Source organism: Talpa europaea (genome assembly GCF_964194135.1).
Source record: "Talpa europaea genome assembly, contig: HAP1_SCAFFOLD_137, whole genome shotgun sequence".
Classification (NCBI taxonomy): Eukaryota; Metazoa; Chordata; class Mammalia; order Eulipotyphla; family Talpidae; genus Talpa; species Talpa europaea.
Window position 1 is genome coordinate 41,425 of NW_028167982.1, and position 10,356 is coordinate 51,780.

The window sequence follows — 10,356 nt, forward strand, 5'->3', positions numbered from 1 at the left end:
TTGAATGACCAATTGAATCCTGACCAGGCCTTCTTGCAGAGGGCCTAGGTTATATTAGGCAATTTTGGGCCACGTGCCCCCCACCTCACCCCAACCATGTTGAGCGGGTCAGCACTTTGAAAGCCCAGCACGGGGGCTAAGTGCAGACAGAGATACCAGCTGGGGCAGGTGGGCACCAACACCGGTCTAGAGTGTAGCCACAGAGATAGCAGTGGTTTATTTGAGACCACCCAGATCCACAAAGGGGTGGCCTCCCCTGCTCCCTTTTGAAATTTCCCCATGGGCCTTTGCACCCAATTTTGTTTTTTTTGTTTTCTTTGTTTTGTTTTGTTTTTAATTTTTTGTTGGACCCAATAATTGTTTTGATTTTTCTTTATTTTTTTTATTTTTACTTTTTGTTGCACCCAATTATTCTGGAGGTGATCCCTATCTGCAAAGAGGAGGCCTCTCCTACTACCTAGCAAAAGTCCCCATGGGACTGTGTGCCCGATTATTTTGTGGGAACCCACCTGTTAAGGGGGGGCTCTGCTCACTACACATGTCTTGCAGCTTGAGGTTACCCTGTCCCACTCACAAAAGGCCCGCGGGCATGAGGCCACCCCAATCTGCAAAGGGGTGGCCTACTCCTTCCTGCCTCACAAAAGGCCCATGGGCATGAGGCCACCCAATCTGCAGAGGAGTGGCCTCTCCCGTCCCGCCCCTCACAAAAGATCCACAGGCATGAAGCCACCCCAGTGCACAAAGGGGTGGTCTCCCCCTTGCCCCCTCACAAAAGTATGAGGCCACCCCAATCCACAAAGGGGAGAACTCCCCCATCCCCCTCCTCACAAAAGTCCTGCAGGCATGAGGCCACCCCAATCCGCAAAGGGGTGGCCTCCCCCGTCGCTCCTCTCGAATGTCCCACAGGTATGAGGCCACCGCAGTCCACAAGGGGGTGGCCTCTACTTGCTGTCTTTGCAAAAGTCCCGTGGGCCTCTGTGCCTGATTATCTTGGGGCCACCCCGGATTTGCAGAGAGGTGGCCTTCACTACTTCTTTTACAGAAAGTCCCCATAGAGGGGATGCATGGCTTACTGAGGCAATTTGGGGGTACACACTCCCCCAACCCTGTGGAAAACTGGGCTTGACCAGAAGCCGGGCCGGGGTGGCTGGTGGAGGCCAGGCGGAAGGCGCGCGGGCGCCCCGCGGTGTACATACTGTGCTGGGACGTGTGTACATGGGGCTGAGACGGCCCCTGTATCACAGCGGAGGCTGCGGTGGCCCCTGGGAGAGGAGGTTTCTATGAATCAGTTGACATCGAGGAAACTTATTTATAGATCGCCCAGGACAGAGGAAGGAGGCAAGGCCAGGGAGTGGTTCCTGGTGTTTCACTTTTGTTTCTGAATAAACCGAACTCACCACATGGTCGGGCCCTGGGTTCTGGGCTCAGGCGCTGCGCTGGGTGTGGGTCCTGCCAGCAGAGGGCAGGCTTCGGGGTGCAAGGTGCTCATTGGCGCTGCCTGTCAGGGCATCTAATCCCCCTCAGCTCTCTGACCTGTAGGGCCTGTGGGCTGCGTGCCGCCCCGGGAGGGCCAGAGTACTGGCTTCCAGCCTAGGCATTTCTCCTCTCACCCTGTTCTTCTGGGGCTCCCACCCAGGCCCCATGAGTCCTCCAGGCTGGCACTCTACCCCTGGTGGCCACAGCAGGGTTAAGATGAAGACCAGCTAAGTGCAGGTGCTTTCCTGAGCAGCCTGGGAAAAACTGGGGCATCCCAGGCACCCCTGCGCCCCCATGCTTAAACCTTCCCTTCCCCCTGAACGCCACAGAACACAGCCAGCACACAACACGTTGCTCCCCATTGTTCAGAAATGGGTTTCATTCTCAGCCAAGAGACAGCAGGACTGGTCGCGGCCAGAAGCACACAGCTGCCGGGACAGCACCCCCATGCTCGGGGAAGGGGCAGGAAGGTGGCTGGGGGGGCTGACTGTGCACAGGCCGGGAATGGCAGGGAGGCTCGTCGGAGGCGGCACGTGTTGGCGGGGGTGGCTGGGGTGATAGTGTTTGCTTGTTGTTGGGCCACAAGACTCAGAAGGACAGCACAGCCGGCGGTTCCCAGCACCAGAGATGCGCGCTTGCACGTGTGTGTGTGTGCCCGTGTATTTATAGACATGCATAGAGCAGGGCAGGAGCAATACCACCGAGGGGGCACAAGAGTCACCGAGGTCACGCCTGGGGTGTCAGCTCAACACCACAACAGACTAAAGTCACAGATGAAGGGGGAGGCTTGGGGGCCGGGGGCCAAGTCACAGAACAGTCACCCAGGCAGGCCTGGGAAGAGAGGTGTCCCAGGAAGAGGAGGGGTCTGGTTAGAGGCCGAAGGGGGCCCTGGGGCTCTCAGGATGGGATGGACTTGCCTGACCCGATCAGCTGGCAGCTGGAGAGAAGCAGAGAGAAAACAGGGGAGGGAGAGAAGGGGGAGAGCTGGGAAGGCAGGTGCAGCCTGGGCTGCAGCGCTGGGGGGGAGTTGGGGAGGGAAGACGAAGCAGGGGAGGGTGTGGGCAGGGGTTCTGGATGAGAGGAGAGGGGGGACAGGGAAGGGGGATGCAGGAGCAGGAGCTGGAGCCTCTCCCTGCTCACTCGCCGGCCTCACACAACGAGACAGTGCACCCGTGTGCCAGACATGTGATCGGCCCCCTCCGGCTCCCTCCTCTCTGCTCCCCTGTCTTTCAACCCACTGGCCCAGGGTCACCCTTAGTGTCAGGAGTAGGCGGCCTCGGGCCCCACGTGACTCCACCATTTCTGATGGAGAAAGACAGGGGAATACCACTGTTTGCCCCGGGAGGGCAGAGCTGAGAGGATGGCTGGAGGGAGCACCGGGGGCCCCCTGGGGTGGGCAGAAAGCACAGTAGTTCCCCATATGGACCCTGGGGAGGCAGGGAGGGCAGGAGGCCAGATGCCAGTGGCCACAGGCTTGTAAGTCTAAGAGGGGAGCCTCAGCTGGCTGGGGGACCACGGGTCGTGTAGGTGAGGCTGGGCCCTTCCTGGTGTGGAAAAGCAGAAGAGCCAGCATCAGTGTAGGGGTGCGGGGGCAGGCAGGTCTGTGGGGCGAGTTTTACTGACCAGCTTGGGTAGAACTCAGAGAAGCCGACTTGCCCAGGTCAGCCGACACTGAGGTCCCCTGGCTGAAAAAGGAGAGGTGACACTATGGAACAACAGGCCCAGGTCCACGGGCTGCAGGCGGGCTTCGGTGCTTCACCTGGGGCACAGGGACGGCCGTGGCCCTGTGCTGGCGGGAACAGCAACAGCAGGCACGGAGGCAAGGCGCTCTGTGGCCTGCCTGGTTGCAAGGTGGCTGCGGGCCGAGGGTGTGGCTTGGACCCTCAGGCTTTCCAAAGCCATCAGACAACCTGAGCCTTCCTGAAGGGACTCAGTTGCCACAATAAGGAGGAGGGGTCAGACCTCCACTGCCCTGTGGTGGATCCGGTTCCAAAGCTCCCAAGGCGGCTGCCCTGCCCCAGCAGCACGCTCACATAGGGGGATGGGGGCTGCACCCCCAGCATGAATTTCGAAGGCTCCCTGACGGCCTGCTCCCTGACAGCGGCACAAGCGGCCTATCAGCTCAACACCCTGCCTGACCATCTGCACTGCAGGTCCCCGAGCCTAGAGACTTCCACAGCCAGAGAACATCCACCTAGGTGGAAGGCCCGGGTAAGACAAGTCTCAGTGGCTGTCTTCAGTCGGAGGTACTTTGGGAACCTGGGGTTGGCTTGCCTGCATGAACTTAAGTGTGTGTGTGACCAATATAGGAATCAAATTCTCTCTGAGAGCCAACTTCTGACTGAAGCTTATCTATCACCCTCGCGGCAGATGCCTTCTCTCAAACCTCGGTCCCTTGGAGCTTAGGCCAGATATGTGCCCTAAGCGTCTCATCTTTTACTGCAGCGCTGCGTGGCCTCAGTACCAATTGGACAATGGCTCCCATGGGCCGAGCATGGCGCTTTTGACTTCTCGATCCTTACAGACCTAAAGAGTTCTGTCACCGCAATGGAAAATGGTCAGAGATCCCTTAGGGCCAGGCTTGCTTTCTCTTGTGCTCCCGTGCCCCCCTCCAGCCCCTCCCTCCTGAAAACCTGCCACACTCTCCAAGTCTTGAGACTCCTCTCACTCTTCCCCTCTCTGGACCCTCTTCAACGTTTTCTGATCCTCTAAATTCTCAGTCTTCACCTCCTCCAGCTCCCCAATCCGGCCTCCCCTCTTTTTTTCACCTCCTAGCCACCACACACGTTCTGGGTGGTCCTCTTCTGGGTCCCCTCAGGGAAGTGGCGGGGAATGAAGGAGGAATTAGGGTCCATGGTCCTTCCTCTCTGTCTGGTCTCTCCCAGACTGAAAAGCTTCTTGGCTCTTTCACTAACAATCCCACCACCTACACCAAAGAGTTTCCTTGTCTTACCCATGCCTGTGACCTTACTTGTCATGATTACATGTGATCCTCTCTTCCACCCTGACCTCTGACAAAAGGGAGCAGGTTTTTAGGTCTGCCCAAGACCAAGCAGATCAGGTCCCTGTGACTGACACAACCATGGCCCCAGGCTCTGCAGCAGTTCCCAGCCCAGAGCTGGGGTGGGGCTACCAGACTGACACAGGCAGGGCCCCCAGGGCAGGACTCACCAAGACCATTTTATTACCTGTCTCCTAGCTGGTCTCCAAGCAGCTGTGCACAAAAGTGTAAATTTTGCTAAGCTCAGGGAGATCACCCAGTCTGCCTCAGAAAACCCTGCTGCCTTCCTTAGTCGCCTGACGGAGGCGTTCCAGCGCCATACCAGGCTTGACCCTGACTCAAATGGAGGCTCAACAGTTCTGGCTACCCATTTTATATCTCAGTCAGCTCCTGACATTAACAGAAGCTTAAGAAGTTTGAGAGGACTCCCCTGATGGCGCAGATGGCAAAGCGCCGCGCTGTGAGTCTCTCCGAGGCCTCTGCAGTGCGGGTTCCATGCCGGCCGGCCAGCGAGGGTCCCACATGGCAGAGCAGACCTCTCCTGCCGCGCCCGCTACTCCCTTCAGCAGTGTATTTCGTCAGTCTGCCTGATCTGTTCCCCACTCTGTCTCTGGTGAATCCTCTCACCCTCCCACATATCTGGCCTGGACCCCTGTTCTAGTGTAAATGAATAAATAAACCTTTTTTTTTTTTTTTTAAAGAAGGCTGAGGACTGTCCTCAAACCCCTATCCAGGATCTGCTGAATATGGCCTTGACAGTTTTTAAAAACCGGAAGGAACAGGACAGGGCAGAGAGGGAACCCCGTAGTCTCCAGAAGGCTGGGCTTCAAGCTCAGGCCCTGGTAGGGCCTTGAGACCGCCAGGCCATGTTCCTTCAACCACCGCAGTGCCTGCCGCCTGACAGAGGACGACAACGGGCCCCATGGCCCCCAACCGACCACCGCTGGGAGCCTGCTTCAAATGTGGTCGAGAAGGCCACTGGACCAGACAATGCCCCAACACCTGCCAGGACCATGCCCCATCTGCAACGTCGAGGGTCACTGGAAAAGTGACTGTCCCTCCATGCCTGGCTGCGGTGGACCAGTCCTTCCAGCCCCTGCAACTCTTGCCACCGGCGGTCTTCGGTTTGGCAGCTGAGGACTGAAGAGGCCCGGACTCATCGACCCCGATAAACTTCAAGGAGCCCAGGGTAACAGTCAAGGTAGCAGGTAAGTCCAACTCCTTTCTGGGCTCTCCTTTAATATGTTGCTGGCCTCCTTCTCTGCAGACCTTCTCTGCCACAATCTCAACAACTCACTGCACAACTCCTCACCTTCCTGGGCTCAAAAGGATACCGTGTCTCCCCGTCCAAATCCCAACTTTCAGTTCCCACAGCCGTCTATCTGGGTCTTCCACTAACTCCTTCCTCCAAACAGCTGACGGTGGACCACAAACAGGCCATCCGGGACCTTCCCTCCCCTGAATCAGCAGAAAAAATCCTTTCCTTCCTAGGTTTGGTCGGATTCTTCCGTCACTGGATCCCTAATTTTGCTTTCCTAGCCAAGCCACTGTACGACACAGCAAAAGCCTCCCTCGAAGGACATCTCCAATCTCCCGGGGAGGTCTGCAGGGCCTTCCTTTTACTCACACATATCCTCCATAGGGCACCTGTCCTTGGCCTTCCTGACCCAGAAAAGCCTTTCCTCCTGTGCACAGACACACATAGGGGTATGGCGGCAGGTGGCCTTTCCCAGCCTCTGGGCCCAGCCCATGTCCTGTCGCTTATCTCTCCAAGCAGATGGATCCCACCGTCAGGGGCTGGCAACCTTGCCTTAGAGCCCTGGCGGCGGCAGCTCTACTCATCCGGGAACCCCTCAAACTTACTCTGGGAGGACCTGTCCAAGCACATTCCTCGCACTGCCTTCAGGCCCTCCTGTCTTCCCGCCCGCTCTCCACTCTCACTCCTGCCCACTCACAGGACTTCCACGTGCTCTTTATCGAAAACCCTCTGGCGAGTCTCACTCAGTCAACTTCTCTCAACCCAGCCCCTCTTCTGTCTCTGGCCCCTCTTCTGCCGCTCATTCATGCCCTGAAATCCTGGGCGAAATGCAAACCTCCAGACTGGGTTCGGCCGACTCCCCTTTGTCAGATGCCTACTGGGCTCTGTCTGTAGACTGCAGCTCTTGCGAAGGTGCGCGAGGTCAGCGGAGGGCTGCCTAGGCCATGGTTACCCTCGATCAGGTCATCGAGGCAGGAAAGCTGCCCGGGGGAACCACCTCCCGAAAGGCAGAACTCAGAGCACTTACCGGGGCCCTGACCCTCAACAACCATAAGAAAGTCACGATCTATACGGATTCAACATATGCCTTCCTTATGGCTCACAGTCCTGCTGCGATTTGGCAGGAAAGGGGGTTCCTCTCCACCCAGGGGTCCCCCATCATGAACGTTAAACTTGCCCTTAAGCTTCTAGCGGCCTTGCAGCTTCCAACTGAAGTCGCCATGATCCACTGTGAAGGACACCACACGGACAATTCTTACGTGACCACAGGGAATAAGAAGGCTGATGCAGCAACAAGGGCTCCCACCACTCACTCTGCTGCAGATCCTGGTCCTATTCTCTCTCTATCTGTCCCCTCCATCACTCCGACTTAGGAGCCTAATGAACGCCAAATCCTGAGTCTGCTCTTCCACCCCTCCTTGAATGCAAAAGTCTGGCAGCTGTGTTCCCATCGTCAAACCGGTGCTCCTGGATCACCTCAAGGGGGAATTCACCAACCTCCTTCTTCTGCAGCTCACCAGCTGCGTGGACACTTACCCGGACAGGATAGGCAGGTTGATTTTACTCACCTCCCTACTCACAAAAAAGTTAAATATCTGCTCACAACGGTTGATACAATAACAGGTTGGCTCAAGCCCTTCCCCGCAGCTAGAGAAACGGCTCAGGGGGTAACCGAGGCCCTTCTTAACCACATTATCCCATGCTTTGGCCTCCCCACATCTGTCCTATCTGACAATGGTCCAGCTTTTATCTCAAAGATTACTCAGCAGGTCTCCGCAGCTCTGGGTATCACCTGGAAGCTTCACATTCCCCACCACCCGCAATCCTCAGGGGAGGTGGAGCGTGCCAAGGGTCACCTGAGTAAACTCTCCTGAGAGCTCTGCAACTGCTCCAGGAACATGCAGACCGGTACTTACCCAGTCCTGCCCGAATCTCGACCTCCTCAACTGACCTTCCCCACCACTGCATCCAGGAGACAAAGTTCTGCTCAAACCGCTTCAGCCAAAGCCACTGCAGCCTCCATGGACTGGTCCGCACACAGTCATTCTCATCACGCCTATAGCGGTAACACCTCTGGGAGACCCCTCCTGGCACCATCTCTCTCGGGTCAAACGTGCGCCCGAAGACAAACAGTATGTATGTTGTAACCTGGGTCCTACTAGGATGCGCATTTCTTGTCAAAATCTCCCCTAGCTCAGTGTCCTATGTGTGGAAATTCAAAGTTAGGGAGACCTTTGTCTCAGGATCCACGGAGACTACCCACTTAGTGGGTACTGAGGATGCCCACAGGCCGGATGCACAGCACCCATCACTCTCACCCTAACTCTTTCATCAATGAACAACACTATGAACACCATGTTTTCTTTCTTTTACCATCAAACCTTAGATCATTGCAAGAATACCTACAAAGAATATGGGGGGTGCCCTTGCCCATCATGTGCAGTGCACCTTCCAGACAAAGGCCGAATGTTCTCTCCATCTGTCATAATACGGGTTTCAATACGAATCAAGTTAACTATACTATTTCAGGTCCTTGGGACCTACGCTGGGTACAGGGAGTCCAAGCCACAGGGTACACGGGCTGGCATTCCTACACAGTGGCAACATTTTCCCATCTCAAGGGTCTATGTCCCGACACAAAATGCCACAGTCCAAGTCTCCCAGGACATCCTCCATTCAGAGCAAGTCCTACAAAATCAGCTAACATCATCAGAAAAGACTGAGACACCCTCAACCTGGATTCGTAAAATACAAAACGCTATACTATTCCTACATAACTCTTTTGGATCTAATACCTTTCTTGTTTCCTCTGTGCTTCCCTTCAGAGGCCTCTACTGGCGGCAGCTCCAATTCATCTCAATACCACTATGATCAAGATTACAGACGCTGCTTGCCAGACTCCCCAACTCTCAGTCCCCCTATGGGACTCCAATCACAGCTACCCCTGCTATCCAACTGATGCCCTTGTCGGCTTTCTTTCCTGCACTTCTAACATTTCGGTTAAAGGTATCTACCCCTCCTTAGAAAAAAACCTCTGTGTCTTTAGCATCATCACAAAGACAGCTCCCCTCCCTGGCACAGGCCATGCTCCAAAACTGGCGGGCTCTGGACCTGTTGACGGCTAACAAGGGGGGCACCTGCCTGTTCCTCAGGGAAGAATGTTGTTATTGTATCAATGAATCAAAGATTGTAGAACAAAATGTGGAAGCCTTCATGAAACTACGCAAAGACATGGAAAGGGAAATTGGGGGCTCCAATTCCCCGCTGACATGGTTTCAAAATCCTATAGTGTCATGGCTCCTCCCACTCTTGGGGCCACTACTAATGATGACTTTACTTTTTTTTTTCTTTTTGCTCCTTGCCTCCTGAAATTCACACAGGCTCACATTCAGGAAATGTCTCCTACCACCTTTGACCAACTCCTTCTCCACCCACGTTATCGCATCCCTGCAGAAGACCCTCATAACCAGGCCTGAGCCACCCCCTGGCTCTCTGCCAGACCAGAGAGCAGTAATGAGGGAGCAGCACCTAGAGAAGGGGTTCTCATAAATGGGCTGGCCCAGGACAAAGAGGAGCGGCGAATGTGCGTGGCGGGGCAAGGGGTGGAATGTAGTTCCCTCACAATCCCTGGGAACCATCCTTATGTCACATCAAGAGCTGGGTGCTTGATTTGTTGCCCCAGCCCCCAGGACTAACCCCTTTCAGGTTTCTCTTGTGGCTGCAGATTACCAACTTGAAGGGGACCCAAGACCCGACCCTGGGAGAGGGTTCAGGCTCGCTTGCTCTGTACTGTACCCCACCTTTAAACACTGAGCGCCTACAAAGCCTACGCTTCCCTAGTAAACTTGAAACGCGGGCAACTGCTCTGGGAGACACTGGGAAGAATTGTTTAGTTTGGTTTTCTGCGGGGTTTCTACTTCTCCACGGAGACTTTCCAATTTTTGTCTGACTCCTCCATCTCACATTCTAATTCCTTATGACCCTGGGGCCAGAGTGCCCCCCAATCAGTGCTCTTTGGAGTGATCTGTTTACCCTCTGTGGATCAGACCCCAGCAAACTGACCTTCCCAGTTGGGAATCTTCCCCCAGTCGTCTCAACATGGGTTGCTCAGCTCGCCACAGGATAAACAGGCGACTGAAGCATCAATTCTGCTTGAGTCTCCTGAGGAAAAAAAGCCTTCTGTGTTAATGCACGTATGCAGACATATGTGAGATTGTAACAGATTGCTCTGAAATGGGCCTGGCTGTGCCCCTGGCTGTCCCCTCACTGCCTCCTGCCAAGAGCATCCACTGGTGCAGGAGCTTGAGCAGCGCTGCCTGCTGGCAGCTACTGAGTCATGGCATCCCAGAAGTTCGAGTCTGAAGACTGAGTGAAAATTCCTAAACATTTTTTCTTTAAAACAAGTTATCAGTTCATTTCTTCTGTCATTGGGAGGATGGGACGGGGGGACTACTCACAGCACCTGGTGGAGATGTTGGTGGCATGACGTCAGATGGCAAATCTAACTTATAAAGTGGGGTGTGAGTACAGTGGCTTGCCGTTCTCGTGAGCCTCAACTCTCTTTTTCCTCTCCACAGTTGAGAGACTACCAAAGGAAAAACATCTTGGGGTCTCCTGCAAG